Source organism: Lissotriton helveticus, chromosome 8, assembly GCF_964261635.1.
Source record: "Lissotriton helveticus chromosome 8, aLisHel1.1, whole genome shotgun sequence".
NCBI classification, from domain to species: Eukaryota; Metazoa; Chordata; class Amphibia; order Caudata; family Salamandridae; genus Lissotriton; species Lissotriton helveticus.
The window spans coordinates 45,387,702-45,409,669 of record NC_136069.1 but is presented as its reverse complement, the minus strand read 5'-3'; the positions used below and the strand labels follow the sequence as shown (position 1 = coordinate 45,409,669).

Here is a 21,968-nt window from a genome sequence, read left to right as displayed (position 1 = left end):
CTGCAAAAGAAACACACATAAGTACACTTCCTGGCCAGGCAGGAACTGAACAACGCCCACATCCCCGGAACAATTATTCACACCCCTACGCTGGCCTGGCGTACACAAGCCCAACCCACTTTGCGTACGTATAAATAGGATAACGACAACGCCACATGTCCCAGTTCTTCCACCCTGCCTCAGGTGATATGGCCGTATCCACCTCGCATATAACAATGCACAATAAAAAAAAAGGGATCCATGAGGTGTACACCATCCTGGCAATCAACACTGGCTCTAAATTGTGAACCCTACTGCCTGACGTGTTTCGAAAGGGATCCATGCGGTGTACACCATCCTGCAATCAACACTGCAACTGAATTGCAAACACTGCTGCCCAACAATGACAGCAGGTGAGCAGTGGGGCCTGGGTGCACAGCGGCTCCAATTGAGCACGGTGCTGCGGGAGGTGTGGGCTGCATCAGCCTGAGTGCGCAGGTGCAAACAAGCAAAGTTGCCCTGCGTAATGATGTGATCTCTGACCTCATTCAGTCACATCTCTGTCTCATTTTAAGAACCTGCTGGACCGTACTGTAGGCCTGAGCCAGCAGGCAGCACTGCTCTACAGACACATGTTGAGCGCAGTGCTGCGGTAGGGGTGGGGTGCATCAGCTTGAGTGAGCAGGTGAGAACGAGCGATGTTGACGTGCATAATGATGTGATCTCTGACCTCATTCAGTCACTGCCTGTCTCATTTTAAGGACCTGCTGGACCGCACTGTAGGTCTCAGCCAGCCTGCAGCGCTGCCCTACAGACATGTGGCATTGGCTTTTAGGGCACTGTAGTGAGCTCATTACTAAGTGTACAAGCACATAGGCTTTCGCCACTGACTTACACGCGCACATTATGCTTCTAGCATGCGCTCTGTTCCTTTGTATGTAAACGTTGGTATAAAATTATTATTTAACTTTCTGTATTCTTGTGCACGCCAAATCCTCTTTGAACCACGATTACCACTAACAGTTGGTAGATTGTACTTCAAAAACGAAGAATGCACTCAACTGGTGTTTTCTATTATGCTTGAAATAAACCTTCATTTACCTCCACAAGTTTTCACCATTAAATGATTTCTCCCTTTTCAGACACTGAATTAATGGACCCAAAATGGGCGGAGCGGGAGCTCACTCCGTAATGATGACCTGGGCATTCTAACACCTTCCATCGTGGTATCAAGACACCGTCCCCGACTGGAGACCAGCTCTCCCACCCTACAAAAGTACCCTAGACTCGGAGCTTGCACCGGCACGTCGTTGGACACACCGATGGTGGCAGGTGAGCTGTAAAGCCTGGGTGCGCAGGACCTACAATTGAGCACAGTGCGGGGGAAGAGGCTGGGGGTGCAGCAGCCTGGGTGCACAGGTGCAGGCAAGCGATGTTCCCGTAGCTAATAATCTAATCTCTGGCCGTACTGCGGGAGGGGCTAGGTGTATTAGCCTGGGTGTGCAGGTGCGAAAAAGCGATGTGGCCGTCTGTAATTATATGATTTCTGAGCTCATTCAATCCCTCTCTGTCTGATTTTAATGACCCACTGGACCGTATTGTAGGCCTGAGCCAGCGGGCAGCGCTACCCTACAGGCACGTGTAGAGCGTGGTGCTGTGGGAGGGGTGGGGTGCATCAGCCTGGGTGCGCAGGTGCGAACAAGCGATGTTGCAGTGCGTAACGATGTGATCTCTGACCTGATTCAGTCTCATCTCTGTCTCATTTTAAGGACCGGCTGGACCATACTGTAGTCCAGAGCCAGCGGGCAGTGCTGCCCTACAGGCACTTGGCGTTGGCTTTTAGGGCACTGCAGTGAGCTCATTATTAAGTGTACATGCACACAGGCTTCCGCCACTGCATTACACGTGCACATTATGCTTCTAGAATGCACTCTGATCCTTTGTATGTAAACATTGGTATAACATATTATTATTTAACCTTCTGTATTCTTGTGCACTCCAAATCCTCTTTGAACCACGCTTACCACTAACAGTTGGTAGATCGTACAAAATGAAGAATGCACTCAACTGTTGTTTTCTATTAAGCTTGAAATAAACCTTCATTTACCTCCAGATGTTTCCACCATTAAATTATTTCTCCCTTTTTAGACACTGAATTGATTGAGCCAAAATGGGCAGAGCGGGTGCTCCCCCGTCATGATGCCCTTGGCATTCTGACGCCTTCCATAGTGGTATTAAGACACCGTCCCCAACTGGAGACCTACTTTCGCACCCTACAAATTTACCCTGGACTCAGAGCTTGCACCAACACGTCGTTGGACACACCAATGGTGGCAGGTGGGCTGTAAAGCCTGGGTGCGCAGGACCTACAATTGAGAACAGTGCAGGGGAAGGTGCTGGGGTGCAGCACCCTGGGTGCACCGGTGCAGGCAAGCGATGTTCCCGTAGCTAATAATGTAATCTCTGGCCTCATTCATATGTTTCATTTTAAGAACTTGCTGGACCACACTCTTTCTCGCAGACCCCAGCATCCTAGACAAACGGGAGACGGGAGGTAAACACTGAGGACTGGGTGCAGTAGGCCGACGCTCTGTCTCCTCCTCCCTCCGTTCTTTTGACTCTCCATCCCCTTCTCCCTTCCACCCACTCCCTCTCCCTCCCATTCTCACTATCTTCCTTTCATTCAGACTACCTTTCTTTTCCTCTTCCACATGGCACACCTACTTATGTTTAATTTTTGTCTTGCAGGTTTTGTAAACTGCTTCTGGAGGAGTCCCAGACACGTATTTCATGTTATACTGTTGTTTGTTCTAATAAATTTGTGTTTCCATTTATTTGTGTTGTTTTAATAAAGATTATTTTCTTTCCAATAAATAAGTGAGTGTATAGGTCTTCTTTTTCTGACAACACTTGTCTGTAGTTTAGTCTGAAAATTATCTGTTTGTAGGAGGTTATGATGGAAAACATTTTTTATTTTTCGGTGCCCCTACCAAATATATACCAACAGACTATTACATAAATGAAGCCTGCGTAAATCTACCACTGCAAGGGTTCTATGCGTGTATCACTTTATGAGTACTGTCTGTGTGATTACAGAACCAATAAGGCACTGCCTAGGACCACCGAGGCTTCAGGGACTGCCGAGGCCCACCCTGCATATTTAAGTAAAGCACCGGAGGGTGGCGATCCCTGGACTCCAGTTGGCCTTGAAGCCCCCCGAACAATTAGTTTACAATACCTGGGAAGGTGGCAATCCCTTAGGCTGCGAAATGTCTCTGTGCCCTCCCGCGCCCAATTTACATGTGACATTAAGATCCACAGTCCTACAGAGACCCCGCAATATAATATTAGAATTGGCCGTGGAACATTACCCACCAGGGGTCTCATTTAAATGACAGTGTGAGACCCTGCTTCTCTTTTTTCCCCCTCTATTTTTACCATCCGGATCCGCTCTATTAAAGCGATACAAGGTTTTCCTCCCCTCGTTTCAACTAGTCAAACAAGGACTTGCTATCCCAGGGTGGAAGCCATGCACCCACCCTCTAATAGCAAACATAAATGTCCCGCGGATGCACACCCTAGGACATTGTATGAGCTGCGCTTGGGAGGTCGTGCTCCCTAGGACCATGATGCATTGGTTAGCATAAACGCATACTAACACTACTTACACACGTGTAGTATAGCGACCAGAGTGTAGCGAAGAGGAAGAGCAAAATCTAAAAATATAAATCCTATCAGAGGTCAGATGACATACTTCAATGAGCAGACGACCCTGGGATGAGTAGAAACAGCTACACAAAGAAAACGGGTCTTCAGCACAACGCAAGCAACTTTGAAATATTGGTGAGTGCTGCCTTCTTTTTACCTTCTCCCGCTCGTCGCCAAATTTATGTAGTGAAGAGGCAGACAGCAGTGTATCCGATAAGTAGATTCATTGCAGGAAAACAAGACACCTTAAACACCCACCAACAGGAGCAGACAGCAAGGCAACCATCTTCTCCAGCACCGTGTACAAACTCCCCAAGGTGCCCCTCATGACAGCCCTACATTCTAAAATTACATACTTACATTCGAGTAGAATTACATACTAACATTCTACTATGACTTACATTGGAATACTACACAGAGCACATGACATTACAGCAATGAGCTCATGGTTTCATCCAGAAGTCTTGAGACCGGTAGGGGTGAGTAGTTCGCTTCCCACTCCCTGTATTATATAAACACAATCTAATACTACTTCCAAAGGTATACTACAGCGCTCAGAGCACATCACTTTACAGCAATGAGCTCACGATTTAGGCTCACGGTTTAATCCCTGAGTCTTCAGACCAGTAAGAGAAAGTAGTTCCCTACCCACTCCTATATACTATAAACGCATTCTAACACTACTTACACAGTTATACTACAGCGGCTAGTATCCTACAGCGCCCAGAGCCCATCACTTTACAGCAATCAGCTTGGTTTGATCCCCGAGTCTTCACACCGGTAGGCGTAAGTACTATGCTTCCCGCTTACTGTATAGTATAAACACACGGTAGTGGTCAGTAGTTCAGTTCCCACTCCCTGTATGGTATAAACGCCTACTAACACTACTTGCACACATATGCTACAAAGACCAGAGCACATCACTTTACAGCAATGAGCTCACGGTTTAGGCTCTCAGTTTCATACCCAAGTGTAGCAGCACATCATCTCAACACCATGTCACTCTGAGCAACACCGCACTTTCAGACCGGTAGGAGTGACTACTTCGCTTCGCACTCCCCCACAGAGGTTACAGTGCTCCTACCCTCCTTTCCTACTATTTTCACCCTTTTTTCCCCTTACTCGATTCAACGGAATCACAAAATGGCGGCCAACACTTCCTAGTTGCAACCGCTCGTAGTACTCGCAACCAATAAGCAGTAAACTCGTGCTCGTAACGCCTCAGCCAATCAGATGGCAGAATTCCCAAATATCAATATCTGTAAATTTCGATATTTGTTCAAAACTACAGAACAGATTTACACGTTCACCCGTTTGACCTGTAGCCTTGTCTAAAGTTTCATATGGATATTAACATGGAGAAAACCTGGAGGCCCATAGGAATGAATGAGAATTACCGATTCTGTAAATACCGAATGGGTGATGAAACCTGATATTCTCAACCATGCGTGTCTGTGTAGCAAAACGCTTGTGTTTACTGCATGTGCTGCTGTGTCTGCTGCATCAAATGCACATTTGATGGATGTATTGGTAATGAGTTTTCCTTCTTGTATGAGATCATTTGTTTTAGATTTATACTCATCAGGCAGATGTTGGATAGGTTTTCCCAACGCATCATAATGAGCTCTATCATATCTGGTTAGCAAAACGTGAGCCTTCGCACTGCACCAGTGAGTAGCTGCCTGAGAAGCTACCCTTTTACCAGAGGCATCAATTAACTTGGACTCTTTATCAGGAGGAGGGGGCCTCACCTGTTGTTTGTGAATTTGCTCTTTTAAGAGCATTAGAGACCACCAAGGAGTCTAAGGGTAGCTGACCCTTGATGTAAACAGGGTCAGTAGGTGCTGGTTTATATTTTTTTTCAACCCTGGGCGTGATTATTCTTGCTTTGACTGGGTCTTTGAAAATCTCATTTGCATGCTTAGGCATTTCCTTAAGTATTGGTAAAGTGTGTGTTGTTTTTTGAGTGGAGTGGAGCTCAAGGTCTCGAATAAGAAGCCCTCCTCTAAAGTATCTTCATGTAATTCCACCCCATGATAGTGAGTAGCCCTATAAAGAAGCTCAATACAACCTATATTGTCATCAGGAGGTGATGGCCTAGATGGATACAAATCAGGGTCAGGGTCTGTATGTGGATCAGTATTATAATCCTCCCATGGGTCAAATCTTGTGGCCTGTTGTTAGCCCCATCCCCCCCATCCTGTGGGTCAAGTGATAGTGTTGGTTGTGAATTAGTAGGGGTAATGAGTAGGTGAGGGTTAGTAGGTGAAGGAGACGAAATATAAGGTGGTGATAGGTTTGTACCCATATTCCTTTTGTTTAGAGGTATATGATGGTCATCATGATATGCCAATTTCCTTTTTCCAGGTAATTTGGCATGAATATGTCCAGTCAAATACACACAAGACCTGTCACTCCGGGCTCTTCAATTCATAAATGTGGACGTGGCATTTTTTACCATTTTTCTTCACCAATTACTCCTCATTTTCTTACGAGGGGCGCGACCCCCAGGGGGCCGTGGAGCAATGCAAAGGGGGTCGCGCCTTCACAGTCACAGTTCTGCCCAGGCCCAAGGGCTTCAGCCCCCCTCCTCCCTCTTCGTGTCTCTCAGCCCGGCTGCTGCTGCAGTGAAACTCGAGCTGCTGGTGGCTTGGCTGGGCAGGGTCTGGAGTCATCTCCTGCACGCCCGAGTTTTTCACAGGTCTTCATAGACCATTTGCATATTTACATGCCTTTGTAAACTGGTTACAGAGGCTTAGTTTTTTTCCTGGTTCCAGTTCCCCCTGGGCCCCCACTCAGCCTGTTCCTTACATTTGTATTTTACCAATGCTGTTGTACTGTGAGAATGCATTTAATGATAAGGAATATAAAGTAGGGTTGGCAAAAGAAAAATGCCTGTCTGTTTTGTTTAAAGAGCCTGGAAAGACCTCCTCTTGACACTAAATAGACTTTTAAATACAAACGTATGTATGCATTCTTTATGTGACTTTTCCGTTTTTTTTCTCTTTGTCGGTCATGGATCATAGAGGCAGCCCTAGAACACAACTAAAAGTGCTTTCTATTTATATTTGCTGTTCGAACTATGCACAGATAAGTGCTGAAAATACAGCTTTAGGTGACTGCTTATTTTTGTAGCGACTTGGCCATCAAAATAATCTGCTGCCAACCCTAACCATAGGACTGTAAGTTTGTTACAGGATCAGCACATTATTTATTTCCTCCACCCTCGATCCCCGATTAATGCTGCAATAGTTTAACTTAGATCTTAAACCCTACGCCGCCGTCAATAAAATGCTGAGTTACTTCAAGTGTCTGGGAATGCACCCTGCATTCAGACAACATGCTCCTCATTCACGCCCTTCACTTTCAAGCTCACCCTGCACTCACACTGATCACCATGCACTCACACCATTCACCCACTCACCCTGCACTCACAGTGATCACTCTGCACTCACAATGCACTGCGCTGTTCACCCTATACCTCACTCTGAAGTCACACAAGCACACTACTCATCCTGCACTCATGTGACACTTCACTCACCTGTCCCCCTCACTGCTCAATATACAACTCACTCACACAAGCCCATCAGTAATCATACATTCATTCGTCCCATTCTGAACGTGCATTCGCACCCAAATTCATAAATTCATACGCCACCTCACTCACCCTGCAGTCACTCCTCTTACCCTACTCTCGCACTGTAGCATCGCTCACCGTGCACTCACCTGGGCACTCTTGTAACCCACACAGTGTGCAGAGGGTTAATGTGCCTGCTACAAAGAATGTGTACCATGCAGATCACAGAACTGAGTGTGAGTAAACTATGAGTAGCGCTCTAAAAAAATGAAATGTTTGTCAGAAAGGTGCTATAGAGAGATGAGGTGCACTGTTGGTGAGTCGCAGTGAAGGAATTCATGGAGAAGGAGGAAACGGGGGTGGGGCACCAAAAAAGACTGTTGCACAGGCCGAGAGGAGCATACAGCTCCGGCCCGTATGCTTGGTGAGGAGAGATGAGAGAGGACAGCAAGGGAGTGAGAGAATTCGATTGAAGAGGTCAGGGATGAGGAGAAATGTAAATTGCCGAAGAGAAGTGTGGACACGCAACAAGTGAGTGTGAGCCAAAGGTGAGGGCTTCTGTAAGAATAAAGGGGAGATGTGAAAGTTGAATGGTGGGACTGGAGAGGTGTAAGATACAAATAGACAAAAAGTTGAATGGAGAGACGAGGTGAATGAGAAGTGCTGAGGGGCTCGGGAGGTGAGGGGGCCAGAGAGACCATGAGAAAAATGCGAGAGACTGTTAGAGATGAGGGCAGTGGAAAGAGAGAATGGCAAGAGGTGATTAAAGGTGAAGTGAGAGGTTGAATGGGGAGAGTTCAGAAGTTGTAAAAAGGGGTGAAAGAAAATGGCCTGCAAAGTGAGAGAGGGATCCGGGGTTAGGAGAGGAGAGAGGGATGGAAGGGAGGGGGTGAGAGGAAAGCTGCATGGGTAAACTGCTTAACTCTGCACAAAACTGCCAGGTTTTTAAGGGACCCCTGCTTCTCCTGGCCAGGGCCAGGTGAGCTTCTAATGTGGCAGCACGTATTCCTGCGGAGTGGAAGGACCTTCTCAAAGGTTGACTAGCAATCTTTCTGATGTTAATTGCTGTATTTTGGTTCTAAACGGGTACTGATGGGGTGAAATCTTTCCTCAGTGTTACTGTGTGTAAAAAATGTCAAAATAATGAAGCAATGCTATCCCAAAATACGCGGCATCACATAACATCGCTTACATTTTCTTCCCACACAATTTAGTCAAGCCTGCCCCCTAATTTGGTCCTCACCTGCCTCATAATTCTAGTAGCCCTGCCTACAAGTTTAGAATTTTTTGTCAGGAGGGGGTCCTTAATCCTCAAAATGTTGACAGGGGGGTCTCGGCATCCAAAAGTTTGAAGACCTCTGCCATAGAGGCTAGTGGATTGTGCGTCGAAGGGAATCCGAGAAACGGTGCCAAACTGGAGCACAGCAATTCACAACCGAACCCAATGGCAGAAAAAAACTATCTAACAATGGAGTTGATGCCCATACGCACTATCACCAAAAGGAGGAGTCACCCACCTCGTGACTGGAAAAGACTTCTTCTAACAAAAACAACGTGCAAACATCCGGACCCAACACTAGATGACAGGCTATGCACAGCATGTGATCTACAGCTCACATGCCACAAACACAAAACTAATTGAGACAAAATCCTAAACTTACCACTTCTGGTATTCATAGAAGTCACTTACGATTATTGGTATTCACAGAAATCACTTACGACTCCTGGGCCCGATTCACAAAAGTAATCTGAGACAAAATCCTAACTTTATGACTTTTGGTATTCGCAGACTTTACTACTCCTAAATGCCTTTTACATCACTCTGTAAACGCGCCTCCTGGTGCACTGCTGCTCGGGGGATAAAGTCCACTTTAGCGTTTGCAGAGTGGTGTATAAAGGGGCGTGGCCTCGGACTACCTTACAACAATCCCATTGTGTTGGGCTTACTGGAGGTACCAGGTGGGTTAGTTAGCCCCCAGGGACCCTCAGGGTTCAAGAGGACTTAATCTCCCAACTTAGAACGCGCCAGGAGGCGCGTTTGCAGAGTTGCACAGGGAGGGGTGGGGCCTCCAGCAAGATGCTGGCTTTGTTTTTTTTTGTTTTTGTTATAAAGGGGGGGCTGTGTGGCCCCCCTTCTCTTAATATTTTTAAGGACCTGAAGACCCCAGAGCCTGGCCAGCCTTTTCTTTTTCATTTTTAGTTTTCAGGCGGGCTGCGCGGCCCCCTTCCTGAGGCCTTTATCGGCCCCGGGGACCCCATCTCCCGGTGCATTGCCTCATTTTTGTTTTTAAAAAATTTCAATATTCGGAGGGGAGCCATGTTGCCCCCTTCCCTGGGCCACTTCTGGCCCCAGTGACCCCATCGCCTAGGGCGTGGCCAGCCTTTACTTTTTTTTATTTGAGGCTAATTATGGCCCCGGGGACCACAACCCTCTTGGGGTTGGCCAGCCTTGTTTTTTTTGTTTTTTTTGGAGGGATGTCACTTTTGGCCCCGGAGACCCCATCCCCCAAGGCCGGCCATCACATTGTGGACCGTGGGGGAAGCCCCAATACTCCCTGCCTCCCCGCCTCCTGCGGTAGCCGGCATTGCTTTTGGACAAGGGAAGCAGCTGACATGCAGCTCCACTTGCCTTAAAGCAGTTCTCATGAGGCCCCCGATTGATTGATTGCTGAAGAAAGGCCCGGGGAGGTGGCAGTCCCCGGGCTTTGGGGGTTCGTTAGGCCCCCCATAATTAATAAAGCTCCGGGGAGGTGGCGGTCCATGGGGCTGTGGGCGGCAGCATGCCGCCCATGCAGAATAAATTAAGCCCCGGGGGAAGTGGTAGTCCCCGGGGGTGCGGGGGCCCATGAGGTCCCTGCACATTAATGAAATATTGCCCCTGGGACCTGGCCCATCCGGGGGCTCAAAGAACACCCAGCACGAATTTGGCCGAAAATATAAAAAGATATGCTTTCTTGGGCCCTGGGGGGTCCTCGTGGGACCCCCTGAGCGGGCCTAGGGGGTCAGGGTGTTTCTACCCTGCCCCCTTTTCTTGTTTTTTATCCTTTTCTTTACTGTCTTGTGACTCGTTTTACTGAGTCCCAAGATGGCTGCCAAAACTTCTTGGTTTGGAGTGTTGGCTGCCTATGTTGTTATGTTATGTTAATTGAATTTGTAACGCGCACGGCTACTCACGAGGGTCCCGGCGAGATGACTTAAGGGGAGCAGGAAACTAGCAGATGAAAAGATACGTTTTGAGATTTTTCTTGAATGCAGACAGGTCTTCAATACTGCGCAGAGCCAAGGGAAGTGCATTCCACGCTGCCGCAGCCCTCCGAGTCAGAGACCTGCCTCCCAACCTCTGGAACTGAAATCGGCGAACCATTGCTAGTCGAAGGGATGCCGATCATAACGGTCTTGAGGAGACGTAGAAGATCAAACACTTTTGCAGATAGGATGGCCCAGTACCATGAAGGGCATGGTGGGCCAGGACCACCGATTTGAACATTACCCGTTCGGCTACAGGAAGCCAGTGGAGAGAGCGCAGGTGGTGCCGCATGCTACATCTGGAGGAGATGCCCAGCAGAAGTCTGGCTGCAGAGTTCTGGACAACCTGCAGCTTTTTGATCAGGTAGGCAGGAATGCCAATATAAAGTGCATTAGCATAGTCCAGCCGAGACAGGATGAGGGCACCACAAGTGACCGTCTCTCTAGCTGGTTGAGGCAGGAGAGGAAAGAATTTTCTTAGAGTCTTGAGAAGGCCAAAGCAGGTGCCGGCATGGTTCGTGATATGAAAAGAAAAGGAAAGACTCTCGTCTAACTAGACCTCCAAATTCTTCGCCAGCCTCCCTTCAGAGGAGGGCAGGGAAAAGCCAGGTGGCCACAGGGTTTCCCTGAACCTGAGAGGGAATTTTCCAAACAGCAGAATCTCCTCGTTACATTTTAGTTGTGCTCCCGGTAGCCACCTGAAAATGGAGGAGAGACAGTGATGAGCTACGGTAACAGAATTGTCAGCTGTGTGTCATCGGCGTAAGCCCATCACCTTAGGCTGGGGGGTCACATAGATATTAAAAAGAAGGGGACTGAGCGAGGGACTCCCGTCGTCACTGCCTGATGAAGAGAGGCAGATGGAGGCAGCCAGATCTGCTGGTCCCGACCCTCGAGAGAGGAACTGAGCCAATCTCAGGCCGTCCCTGACACACCTATCCTGGCCATGAGAGAGGAACTGAGCCAATCCCAGGCCGTCCCTGACACACCTATCCTGGCCAGACGTGAGAAAAGAAGAGAGTGGGGAACCGTGTCGAACGCTGCCGAGAGGTCAAGCAGAATCATTGCTGCCCTCCCGCTGGCGTCCAAACACTCCCGAATGGCCTCCACAACCTCCACCAGCACAGATTCCATGCTATGAGCTGCTCGGAAATCTGACTGAGCAGGATGCAGCAGACCCACTCTTTCGACAAACTCAGTAAGTTGTTTGGTGACAACCTTCTCACACACCTTGGCCAGACCAGGTAACAGAGAGATAGGTCTGTAGTTACCTGGACTGCGAGTGTCCAATGATGGCTTTTTTATGAGTGGTATGATCTTGACCTGTTTCCAGGACGTAGGGATGCTAGCTGTGCAGAGGGACAGATTGACAATGCTATTTACATCTGCATTAATCGTCTTGGCGGCTGATGCTAGCAACCTGGCCGGACAAGGATCAGAGGGAGAGCCAGACTTTAAACTCTTCAGGATTTTAAGTGAATCAGCCAAGTTCACCGGAATAAAGGCATTCAGCCAGTGTATAGAATCCAGCGGAAGGGTCGAGGGCATTGCCTCAGCCTCATCAGCACCAGGTAAGAAAGCCACCTGAATCTTGCGAATTTTGTCCAAAAAGAAGGTAGAAAGAATCTCGCACCAGGCGACCGAAGATGGAGATGCACTCGCCTGGGCTAGAGGCAAAGTAAAGCTCTGTGCTATCGAGAACATTTCCTTAGCATTGGTATTAGCATGTGCAGTGAAAAATTCCCTCTTGGCCTGAGCTATGGCTTCATAATATATTTTTTCCTTGGCTCTGAGATTCAGCTTGGCAACTGGGCAGTAGTCGCTGCGTCGCCATGCTTGCTCCAGAATCTTGCATTCATGTTTCAATTCTCTGAGTGCTAGGTTGTACCAGGGTTTAGTGGGAGCGCCCCTGGCAGGCCTAATTGAGCTCATCGGGGCAAGAGAATTAACAACCTTTGAAACACAGCTCGTGAATTCATCTAGTCGGCTCTCCAAGTCACCCAAAAGAGTGGGTCTAGATGATTCCAGAGTATGAATAAAAGCACTGGGGGCAATTGTGCCAAACGCTGGTTTGCAATCTAGGCCCACTGGGGGCTTAGCATTGCACACCTCCCAAGAAAAATGTATGTTATGTTATGTTATGGGGTATTTGTATAGCGCATTATCACCAGAGAGGTCTCTAAGCGCTGTCCGAGAGGAGCCCATGACGATGAAAACCGAAGGTCAAGAGGAGTGCTTTAAGAGGAGCTCCAGGCTTCCAGGAACAGAACCATTTTTAATCTCCTCCTGAAGGTGAGCAAGTTGGTTTCCTTGCGCAAACTTTCCGAAAGTCTGTTCCAAACTGGCAGCATTGTGGTCGAAAAGGCTCTTCCCCCATCGATGACCGCTTGAAACGTGGACATACCAGGAGACATACTTCTGTTGACCGCAGCCTCCTGCTAGAAACGTATTTGGCCAGTCTATCCTTGATGTAACTCGGGGCTGAGCCATAGATGGCTTTGTGAACGATACAGAGACTTTTGAATTTGGATCTCTGTGATATCGGTAGCCAGTGTAAGTCCTGCAACAACGGGGTGACATGGGACCTGCTAGGTTTTTTAAAGATTAATATGGCTGCGTCATTCATAACGACTTGAAGCCTGGCCAAAGATTTTTTCTGCTGCCCGAAATATAGGGAATTACCATAATCCAGGCGAGCCAGGATCAAGCCTTAGACCGTCAGCCGGATGGTTGAGAAAGACAGCAGCAAGGACAGTTTCCGAAGTTGTCGCAACAGTCCCACACAGGTTCCTACCACTGCCGAGACCTGTTGGGACATTGACAGCATAGCGTCGATTTTGATACCGAGACTTTTTACTACGGACGCTGGTTCAGGGGACTGTCCCAGTTCACTAGGCCAAAACAGCTCATTCCAGGGATTCGCTGCTGTAGTGACCGCCAGCACCTCTGTTTTATCTGGGTTCAGTTTTAATGAATTCGCTGACATCCGGCGTTCATCAGGAAATGATTAGACTAGGAGACCTGACCCGGGTCCCTCATCAAGATGGGAAAGTTGGTACAGATTGGGTCCAAAATGTGACCTGCCTGATGGGTAGGGAACCCGACCCGCTGGAATAATTGGGCTAGGTGCAAAATATCCAAAATACTTAGCGTGTCCGAAGACTGAACCTGATCAAAATGGATGTTCAGGTCCCCCAGAACAATGCCCTAGTTACAATAGCATCTCCACAGGCCAGCAGGAACGGACCTGCGTGCCCTGGAGGCCTGTAGATGAGCGAGCCCCCCAGCGTGAAGTAGTCCAAAAAGCGAATGCTGAAATCAAGGGCTTCACAGGCTCCCCAAGAAGTGACATCTTCCCTCAGCAACTCACACTTCTCTTTGCAGATGATGGCTACCCCCCCCCTCCCTTCTGGGCGATCTGCTCTAATTATCTTGTAACCAACTGGAGTAGTAAGAGTGATGATGGGGTCAGATGAGGCATCAAGCCAAGCCTCTGTGATAAACAAGAGGTCAGGAAAACTGACGTCGAGGAGATCGAAGACCTCGGCGTGATGTTTCCTGAGAGACCTGACGTTAATCAAAGCTGCAGTGATGGGGTGGGACCCTCTTGGACTCTGGGCAGAGGGTGCTGATATGAGCAGGAGTGACAGGGCCTGAGGTCAGCCTAAACCCACAGGTCAGGCATACCTTGTTACTACTGGCCAAAACATCTCAGTTACCTTTGCAGGAACTGCTGTGAATATCAATATCTCGCAGGGCGAACCCAGTATCTTGACGGCCGTGTTCTCGACCGGAAGCGTGGCTGTGCTGGCCGCTACTGGGACGTGGACGGGCGCAGACGGGCTAGCCTTAGGCGCGCCTTCGGCATGACAGAGGCGCACCCTGCTGCATGCGTCCGCTGCACGCACACGCAGTGTTCTTTTTTAAAATCTCAGCCACCCTAAAAGCTAGAGCATGCCTTCCCCAAGATGGCGGCTCTAGATGGCAAGCTGGAGAACCCAGAAATCGCTGCCACCCGCTCCCATCAAGTTCCCACAGTAGTTATGGTGAGAGAGTTCTAGCTCAACAGGGCTGAGCAGCATAACAGGTCAATTTTAAAAATATCTAACAGTGTGAACGAGTGAAAGCAGTGTTAGAATTCGAATAAGCATACAATTCAAGAGCACCATAAAAACAATTTGACCAGCATGTGCACACAAACTCCGATAGGAATGCAGTGTGTCCTGCAAACCCCTCAAGGCACAACTGAGCGCACAGCTTGCTTTCTTAACATCTCAGCCGCCCTTAAAGCAAGAGCGTGCCCTTTCCCAAGATGGCGTCTCTAGATGGCAAGCTGGAGAACCCGGAAATCGCTGCCACCCGCTCCCATCAAGTTTGTGCTCGGGTGGGTTCGCAAACCCTTCTCGACCCTAAGATATTGAAAATAACTCAGGAACTACTGATCGGATTGACACCATTTTAAGAAAAAAGTGCTTTCTGAACCAAGAGCTACCGTTTTGCCAAATTTGGTGTAATTCCATTCAGCAGTTCGTGCTGTAGCCGTGTCTAAAGTTCTTATGGAAATTAACATGGGGAAAATGCGTTTTGGGACCCCCTTTTCCTCGGCCCCCACTTGATGAATTACCCCAAAACTTTAAAGACAGGAGCTGGTCTTAGTGAAACATTAGTTTGGAAAGTTTCAAGAAGATTCGTGAAACAGCGCCAAAGATATTGACAAAGAAAAACACTTTTTGAATAGAAACATGGTCCTAACTATAACTATCTGATAACACCTTGCTGGCCATGGCATGTGGCGTGGGAAGACAAGGCCCCACACTAAAATGAGCAAAATAATAGTGCAAAATTCCCAAAAAACACACGAAAATTGAGAAAAAGTACTTTAACTGTTCTAAAACCAGCACTCCCATACCTGTGCAAATTGTCCCCCATGGAAAAAAATAAAAAGGTTAATGCAAAATAAGCCCCTTCTGCAATTTCTGGCCACCCACAATCCAAATGAAAAGTGACCAAGGGATGGACAGGAAGAGGAAGTTGGAGCCTCTGTATTTTGAGCTAAAAGCGACATGAACTGTCCGTTCTAGTAGGATAATTACTTGAAAAACCAATTTGGAGTTAATTTTGCTGTTTCTCGAGTGGAAGTTCTACTTGGGATGCAGCCCTCTAAATACGACCGCTTGCAACCACCGCATTAGAAAATAACATTGGAAGGCTTTCTACTTACTGGAAATCACGCATGGGGACACCATATCTCACTCGCCAGCCTTGCATTGTTCCGTTATCACTGAGTTGCTTGAACGGAAGAAAAATTCCTCCATGTGACAATTGACAGCATTTTGGTCAAACTCAGAGTTAAAAAGTAACGTGTAGTAACCAACATTCCACCAGTCAAATCTTCTCTTCCAATCTGCAGTGGCAGACTGGGAGACATGTTTTACCTTTGTCACACCCAGGGTGGCACAACCTATGTTGCAAATTCCAGGGGTGACCGTGCAACTTAAAGGCCCTGGGTACCATATACTAGGGAATTACAAGCAAGTTAGCTTATAAGAATTGGGTATAAGCAACTCAAATATACCCACACGTTATAGGTTAACGGCACCGGTCTGTGGTCTGGGTACCTGGCCTCAGAGCATTCTCAGAGTTGCAAAAACAGCAGTATCCACCCATTCTCCTTGTCACAAGAAAAATAATGCCTTTTGAGAAAATGAATTGCGAATCAATGCTAATAACAAACTTGTGTTGGAAATACATTTTCATATATTGAACTCATAAGTAATTGCATTTTGTAGTCTATGTTGGTGCCTTTTACACTAGTTTAAATATTCACATTAATATTAAAGTTCACTCACTTTTTGGCTTAAAATATTTTAAATATGTAGCTGATTGGTAATGTAATATTTAAAATGGCTGTTAGTTAGCATCAACTCCTGCGAGCCATTCTTTGCCAATATTTCCTATTACTTGGTTAGTCTGAATAAACATTAATAACCAGTGTTAAGCATATCTTGATACCCCAATACCATGAAAACATGTTTGATATGTTCAGAAGCAGGTTCATGTATAGCACAACAGTGGTGGGTAATTTAATTTTCAGAAAAGATGTACGACTTCACTGCGATTTAATCAAATCCCTCCTATCTAGAGGCCTACTGTGCATACATTTAAACATACCTAAACATATGGATGGTGAAATGCTCCATATAATGCATACCTCACATTGTGCCACATGCCTTACTCCCATCCACTTCACTAAGCACATGTAAAATAGATTGGCAGTTCAAACAAAAAACATGATTTAAACATTTTATTTTACTGAAAACTTCATAAATACTATGCATATAGTAGTAGTAGTATAACTTTTTTCTGTAAATTTAAGACCATTTAAGACCATCAAAGTATATACACAGACATTACGATAGAATAAGATCACGACGGAATCAGATCAATATTTAAAATATTAAAATTTACAATAAAAGATTGGTCTATAATCTAAAAACAATAATATGTGCTAAAATAAAGTGCAAATTGCAATCCAGAGAATTCATAAATGTTTTTAATAGATCTCCTAAAAAGAGCATTAACATTCACAAATGTGAAATTAATTCAATAATACATAGATACTTATCATTCATAATGAGAATACAAGTTAAAGCACATGAAGCCTAGTTTGCAACACTGTCAATTCACAGATCTCATTTCCTAGGGCTCTAGCCGGGATAACACAGCACCATCTCAGGTATATGGCCACTGTGATTGCTCATCTGATTTATATACGCATTAGCCTAAGTGCAATACAATACTTACGGCATTCCATCTACCTGCATATGGGCAAAATCCGTTCTTTCTTGGTTGGATGTGGCAAAAAAAGAAAAGATGGGCAAGGGTATCTTCTACACCCTGAACTCACTGGGCAAATATCCCGACCATCATTAAAGGGGTACCACTATGCAGTGAAGGCCAAGATTGGTAATGTGCCCTACTGAAGCTTCAGAAACAAGGATCTATCCCCTAGAGACAATAAAAAATCGAGAAAGGGCTCAAAGACACAATACAGCTTAGTGAGCAAGAAAGCATCGGTCAAGAGGACAAAGTTATCTCTAGGAAGTTCCATGTTGGTGACCCATTTCCAATATAACGCTTTTAACAGATCGAAGGGCAGAGCGAGAGCCCTCTGGCCAATAAGCTCCCAAACCAAGGGCCATCAACATATACTTAACGAAAATCGCAAATTTATTTACATGGAACTTGTCCAAATTGAAAATCTCCCCCAGAAGAGAATAGACAGTCATTAGACCTTTTGTTCCACTGGCTGAAGTTGTGAAGTTGTGAAACAATGGAACAAGATGGGAGCTCTTTGGTAAACTTACCAGATTGCTCAATAATTGGTTTTTCGGCTCAACTGAGACCAGTTACGCCAGCACAGACCCAAATTTCTGCTCCATATAAAGCACTAGCCTTCGCCTTAACACTGTATACTTTTAAGGCAGCTGAGATCTGTTCCGCCTTAACAGCTTTAAAACATCTAAAAATAGCCGCAACATTGTTAATGAAACCCTACACACTTTTCTTCATCTGTTGTGTCCAGGACACACTTCTCTTCAGTGTGATACTCAGATAATTAAACTCAGATACTCCTTCCAGGGATGCACCCTCTAAAAGAATAGAGCCAGTGAATGGATTTATGACCATAAACTTAGTTTTTCCAAAGTTTCTCACCAGCACTCTTTTCTTACAAAAATCCCCAAATCTATCTACCACCACCTGTAGCCCTTTGAGGGTCTTTAACATTATGAGTGTATCGTTGGCGACAAGAGAAGGAGAGTTCTCCAGCCTGCCAACCTGAGCGCATCATTTATACGGTCTTCCAGAAAAGCAACCACCCCATTCAGGTATAAGGAGAACAGGGTGGGTGACAACAGGACCCCTCGTCGGACGCCCTTTGATTTATGTATATATCTTTGTATGTGTATATGGTAAAAAATATGAAGCAAATCAAAAAAATGCTAATATTAACAATACTTACGCCACAGTCTCTCAGTATTGGTTTGTGCCCATAAGTTTCGATCGGAAAGAAAATCGTCTGGCATTGTGGGAATGTAGGTACCCTTGAAACAAAAAAACATAACTGGATCAATCTTTTCCAAGATGCATTTATAACACCACAGCAAATAAACCTAAAAGACCCGAAATAAAATGCAATGTTCATAGAAGGTCAAACAGACAAATATAACATGCAAATACTCATCTCTGTAGTCTTAAATTTAAATGAATGATGCATCATTGCAAAAAGGATTTTGAAGGAAGGCTAAAATGGACTATTATTTGAACATATTCTTCCATCAGAAACACAATGAAAATCTAGGCTGTTCCAAAGAAGCATGACGTTATACAAAGCTGATCGTGTCCATTGGATCCAACTGCATGAACAGACAACACCATTGGACAACTAATGAGTGACACTGTAAATCAGTCGATTGATGTAGGACTGTGAATGTGTCCTTCTGGCTCAAACCAAAATACAATCTTATGCATGATTTCAATGAAGAACAAGTTAATTACATTCTGTAAAACTTTTCCTGGAAGATACTCTATCTAACTGCAGATTTCTCAACCTCAGGTGTCAAACTGGACCTGGAAGCTTTTAAAGAAGTACTCCTGTGCTCCAATAGGTAGCATCATGCAGCTCCAGCCTATAACGTTCTACTCCGATTGTGACATGTAGAGCGGTAAGTGCCACTCATGCGCTCTGATGTCAGTTGCTTTCTAGTATGTCCGTGTCCCCGACACAGAGCCCAACAGTAAACTGGCTTTGGCCATGGTGCAGATCTCTACACTTGGGACCTGTTTAGGAGTTTTAAAAAAATCAGTTCACAGAGTGTGGAGGATGGAAAGGTGAGTGAGTAATATGCAGTTAGACAGAGTATCTACCAGAAAGAGTGTTACCAAAGGTAAGTAACTTTTTTTTTTTTTTAGATACTTCTAAGTGCAGAATCCCCACCTTTTGAATATATACCTAAACAGTACCTCCCAGAAAGCGGGTCAGTAAACTGGCTAAAACCAAAAAATCCTTCAGGACCGAGCAGGCAACGAGCCCATTTGAACAAACCTGACTGTCCAGACAGTTATGCTTTGCGAACATATGGAGTGACGCCCATGTAGCATCCTGGTAATTATCAAGATAGGCATTCCGCACTGGTTGTGTAGGAACTGGGGTCACCAGTTCCCCGGGGGTAGCCTTGGCACGAGCAGGTAGGCACCCAAAAGCTCAGGTGTTAAGTGACTACACAACACACACATCCACTGAGACAATAAATGCACACAATGACTGAGACCACACCAGTGAGTTTTGATTTAAAACAATGTGCTTTTATCTGGAATAAAATGCAGGGTATGCAATTACTCAATGCATTAACTCATTAGCACCTGTCCTCCACGGGAACATTTCATTATGTCACTGTAGGCAATTAATCAGCATCTTCCTATTCAAGAATAAACATTTCCTCATGTAAAGCAACCATTTCATTCAAGGAAATCAAACGCTGCATTGCTCAGCAATAAACATTTCATGGATCAGGGATAAACATTTCATTACATAGGAATAACCATTTCATTAGCATGGGGAAAACATTTCATTTAGCAGTGATGGCCCACTCATCAGGCAGGAATAAACAGGTATCAAAACATTTCTTTAGATCACAATATTTCTTCAGGAATCAAGCATTTCATCAGGTATAAACATTGTCTCCGCCTGTCAGCAGCTATTCCCCAACCAGGGGTTAACTTTTATCAATTGCCGCCCTCCCACGGTGCCTTTTGGGGGCCTCGGCCCAGTCCCAGTACTTATAGGGCCAACAGGGCCCAGCAACAGTCTTCCCCGGGGGAGGGGCGGACACGGGGCCCCCCTTACTGCTCCTAGGGGCCCCGCTTGTCCACAGAGTCTTCCGCCCTCCTCCCTGGGGGGGGTGATTACCTTGTAATCTTCGGCTCCTCCTAAGCCCTGCGGAGATCTCCAGCCGGGGTGTGGCACGCGGGGGCGCGTGCTCACTACTGTGCCCTCCGGTGATGTCGGCCTCTTGGGGGGGTGTGATGCTCCCCTTCGGGCTTGGTGGTGGCTAGTGGGGGCTCTCAGGCTCGGCCTCCGAGCTCTTCCCGGGCCCAGGGCCAATCAGCGGCCTCGCCTGACGGAGCTCGGCAGCGCGGACCAATTGGTGCTCGGCAGGGGCGGAGCTTGTGACACGCCCCCGTCACGTGACGAGAGTTCCTCGCTTCTGAGGGCCGCCGCAACGTTACGCCCAGCGGGGGCCTCCTTCACTCAAACGCCAGGCTGCGGCGGCACGGACCATGACAGGCAGCCCCCATGCGGCACTCGGGAGCGTTCACAGTCCCCGAGCCACGTGACACAGAACGGCGGCGCTTTTGAGGGGGAAGCGCGGCAGGGGCACACAGATCACCGATGACCGGGGCAGCGCCGGTGAGTTGCACAGAGTTCTTCTCAGGTAGCGCGTCATGGGGGTACACAGCGCTCGAAGGCCAATTGGTGCTTGACAGGGTTACAGCGCTTCGGGGACAGTCTCGGCAATTGCGCTTTGGAGCAGCCCTAGTCCCCGGAATCACAGCACTCTCAGGGGGGAATCCAACGCTTGGTAGAGATAGCGCTGGGGGCAGGTTCCTCAATAGCGCTTCGTGGACCTAGCGCTTCAGGGAACAGTAGGGGAGCGCTGGGCAGGTAGGGCAGGTCAGTGTTCCAGTGCTAAGGGAGAGCGCGTCTCAAACAGGTAGACAAGGCAGGACAGGCCACACTGGGCAGCTTGGGGCGGGACACAGTCCAGGCAGGGCAGATGACAGGCGCTGGTTACCTGGTTGATCCCCAGTAGTCCTGGTTAGTACAGGTAGGTAGGTTCTTTCGGCGCTAGATGGTTCCTGCGCCCTTGGTAGGTAGTTACTTGAAGAGAGGGGTTGGGTTGAGTTGAAGGCTTGGCAAGTTTCCTCAGCAGGTCACTTCAGGTGGTCCCTGGGTTCCCCTCCCGCCGGGCCAGATCAGTGGGCTAGTTCAGTGTTCCTCACACAGCTTGGTGGGCAGCGCCTAAACCCTGTCACTCCCAGTGGTATAGGTTTCTGACTAGGCCCTACCACCTAAGTCTCCTGCGTAGGGTCCCCCAGGTCGGTGATGCCCCAACTGACTGGAAAGTTTCCCTTCCTTTTCTTTTATAGTCCCAGGTCAGGTCAGGTGACCACTCTCTGAGATGGCAGTTGGTGACCACTCCCCTATTCCGGAAGGATCCAGGAGCTTCCCTACTCCAACTATGGGCAGGCAAGGCAAGCTGGTATGGCAACAATGTTTAGGGGTTCCAGCCAGCTCCTGGCAACTAGAGTGCTACTAGAAAGGCCACGCTGCAGTAGCAGGGGCCTATGGCAGCCATGTTGGAAGTAGAGAGCACCTGCACCTTAGCACTGATTT

General features: G+C 47.2%; 1 long non-coding RNA gene across 1 annotated transcript in view; it reads right to left on the bottom strand.

The window, feature by feature from the left end:
• Positions 1-18,617, bottom strand: part of LOC144771453 (uncharacterized) — a 112,052-nt gene extending 93,435 nt beyond the window's left edge. The window contains exon 1 of the long non-coding RNA XR_013599285.1: positions 18,534-18,617. This is a non-coding gene — a long non-coding RNA (uncharacterized LOC144771453). The remainder of the gene's footprint in view (positions 1-18,533) is intronic.
• Positions 18,618-21,968: the final 3,351 nt, after the last annotated feature.